The sequence below is a fragment of the Salmo salar genome, chromosome ssa15, assembly GCF_905237065.1.
Source record: "Salmo salar chromosome ssa15, Ssal_v3.1, whole genome shotgun sequence".
Lineage (NCBI taxonomy): Eukaryota > Metazoa > Chordata > Actinopteri > Salmoniformes > Salmonidae > Salmo > Salmo salar.
In genome coordinates this window covers 104,449,511-104,452,855 of record NC_059456.1, presented here as the reverse complement: position 1 = coordinate 104,452,855, position 3,345 = coordinate 104,449,511, and the positions used below count along the sequence as shown (strand labels likewise).

At 39.1% G+C, this 3,345-nt stretch overlaps 1 long non-coding RNA gene across 1 annotated transcript; it reads right to left on the bottom strand.

The window, feature by feature from the left end:
• Positions 1–663: 663 nt before the first annotated feature.
• On the bottom strand, positions 664–3,047 carry LOC106590773 (uncharacterized). Its single transcript, XR_001325105.2, has 2 exons — positions 2,526–3,047; positions 664–1,081 (listed from the first exon to the last, which is right to left on the bottom strand). It is a non-coding gene; the product is annotated as an uncharacterized lncRNA (long non-coding RNA).
• Positions 3,048–3,345: the final 298 nt, after the last annotated feature.

The following is a 3,345-nucleotide window of genomic DNA, read 5'->3' as shown; positions in this document are numbered from 1 at the left end:
CGGTCGGGATAGGAAATCTTCGTTAAGGAGGTGACCCCCGGACCCTGTTGGTACTCGGTTCTTCTCCTAACTCTGTGTGTGATCAGCAGTGCTCATATGTGTACATACCTCCTTGCAGTGGGTAACGTGGACCCAAGTGACTCTCTCAGCTTTTCTAATGGCAAAGTCAGTGGTTTAACAGAACCTGGTATGGGCCTTCCCAACGGGGCTGCTTTCGGTCTTTTCTCCTCAGGGACTGGATCCACACCCAGTCTCCTGGTTGGATTGAGTGAATCACCTTCTCCTGTAATTCACCTGTTGGACACAAAATCTTGGACATATGGGTTTGGTTAACAAACAGTCTTCTCATGTGTTCTGTTAGTATTTCTTCAATTTCTATGTCTACCTGTTCTGGTATCTCTAACTCTGGCATTCTATTTATTCAACCCGATTAGCTAAAATGTCATCCATCATTTAAAGAGATGGCTCCTAGTAAACCAACTCTAGGGATAATATCTTGACTTAATATTTTAGCTACCATAATCATGTCCACCAAGTAAGTTGGGAACGCTTCTACCCATTTGCTATACTTATCTATTCTTGTTAAACACCCCTCATTTCGGAATAGTTCAATAAGTCCAATTCCAAATGTTGGAATGGATCTTCTTACAAAAAAAAAATGTGTTTTAAGTAATTATCCTCTAGGCCATCACTCTTTCCTAACTACTCTACTATACTTCCCTCCCCTTGATACATTGCTTAGCCTATGTATCAATATTGCTGCGTATCCATACAATGTCTTTGATAGGATAAGTAAATTATCCTTATGTCAGACCTTCTCTTATAGGATGCCCCCTTTCATTTTCCACATGTCCAATTCTCCCTGGGGCCTTCATCCTCGGCTATTCTGTAACAATTCTCTGTCAAGTGTTTTATCTTCTTTAAGATTTATCTGTGCTGTTTTGTATGGTTTTAAATGTCTATGTGCTTGTCTGTGTAAATAGTAACTTTTCTCTCCTTTCTTATTTCACCGGTTCTAGTCAATGCTACTATTTCGGCCTACTGTGCAGAATAGTGTCTGGGCAATGGTTCAGTGTCTAACCTCTCTTGGCTAGGCGGGACGAAATCGTCCCACCTACGCAACAGCCAGTGTAATCCCGTGGCGCGATTTTCAAATACCTTAGAAATGCTATTACTTCAATTTCTCAAACATATGACTATTTTACACCATTTTAAAGACAAGACTCTCGTTAATCTAACCACACTATCCGATTTAAAAAAAGGCTTTACAACGAAAGCAAAACATTAGATTATGTCAGCAGAGTACACAGCCAGAAATAATCAGACACCCATTTTTCAAGCTAGCATATAATGTCACAAAAACCCAGAAGACAGCTAAATGCAGCACTAACCTTTGATGATCTTCATCAGATGACACACCTAGGACATTATGTTATACAATACATGCATGTTTTGTTCAATCAAGTTCATATTTATATCAAAAACCAGCTTTTTACATTTACATTAGCACGTGACGTTCAGAACTAGCATACAACCTCCGGTGAATTTACTAAATTACTCACGATAAACATTCACAAAAAACATAACAATTATTTTAAGAATTATAGAATTATAGCCCTGACCAAACTCCTTTGTGCAATCGAGGTGTCCGATTTTAAAATAGCTTTTCGGTGAAAGCACATTTTGCAATATTCTGAGTACATAGCCCAGCCATCACGGCTAGCTATTTAGACACCCACCAAGTTTAGCCCTGACCAAACTCCGATTTACTATTACAAAAGTTTGATTACCTTTGATGTCTTCGTCAGAATGCACTCCCAGGACTGCTACTTCAATAACAAATGTTGGTTTGGTCCAAAATAATCCATCGTTATATCCAAATAGCGGCGTTTTGTTCGTGCGTTCAAGACACTATCCGAAGTGTAAATAAGGGTCACGAGCATGGCGCAATTCGTGACAAAAGATTTCTAAATATTCCATTACCGTACTTCGAAGCATGTCAACCGCTGTTTAAAATCCATTTTTATGCCATTTTTCTCGTAAAAAAGCGATAATATTTAGGTAAACAGACAAAAGAAAACAAAGCATTCTGTCGACGCGGGCACGCGCCTGAGTCTCACAGTACTGTAACCAGCCACTACCCAAACGCGCTACTTTTTTTCAACCAGAGCCTGCAAAGCCACGATTCAGCTTTTTGCCGCCTTCTGAGAGCCCATGGGAGCCGTAGGAAGTGTCACGTAACAGCAGAGATCCTCTGTAATGGATAGAGATAATCAAGAAGGGCAAGAAATTGTCAGACAGGCCACTTCCTGCATGGAATCTTCTCAGGTTTTGGCCTGCCAAATGAGTTCTGTTATACTCACAGACACCATTCAAACAGTTTTAGAAACTTTAGGGTGTTTTCTATCCAAAGACAATAATTATATGCATATTCTAGTTACTGGGCAGGAGTAGTAACCAGATTAAATCGGGTACGTTTTTTATCCAGCCGTGTCAATACTGCCCCCTAGCCCTAACAGGCTAACACCTGAAACCAACTAAGCCCTTTTAGTTAGGGTAACAATTACTTTCAACAAAATGATACTAATCTCCTCCTATCGAATTTACCAAACATAAACTTAAAATCAAAACTAAAATATATGCCTGCCAACGGAGCCGATAGTCTCTCCATGAATTAATATCCTAGAGCTTAGTGAACCAAATTCTCTTCCTATCTACTCCTGCTGGCCCCCCTCCTTTCTTCCTGCTACTCCCCAACCCTGAAGGTTTCAGCAGTGTAGGGGAGGATTTCTCAGTCTGCCCTTCTATTTATCTGTCTCCAGCTTTTTCTCATAATATGGGTTGTTTCCAAATATTGACTAAATGTCTCATTGTCTCCTTGGTTGCACTCTTGAGTTTTAGAAAAATCAACCTGTCTAGATATTGCATACCTACTTAAAATTATCACAATACCCTCAATGATCCTAGATCACCTACAGATGTCATATATCCCTGTCCTGTTGACATAAGTCTACCATTATTAAACTTATTCACAACAAAATATAATACTATTATATCAATTCCACAGCCTTGTTGTGTTAAATCTCTTACACTGCTTTCAACCACAGCTGACTTCCTAAGGGAAAATAAACTTATCTAGATCATGTAAAAAATACCCCTGCTACTGGTCAAAATATTTTCAAATAACATAATCAGATCAAAATGACTAATCTGATTTACTCCACCAAGAAACATTATTGTACCCTTATTGTTCTAGGAAAATAGACTTAAGGAAGCCTACCCTTAGTCTAAGGCTTTGCCCTTATAGTCCTCTCATTGGTTCAAATTTTCAATTGTGTCTAAGAA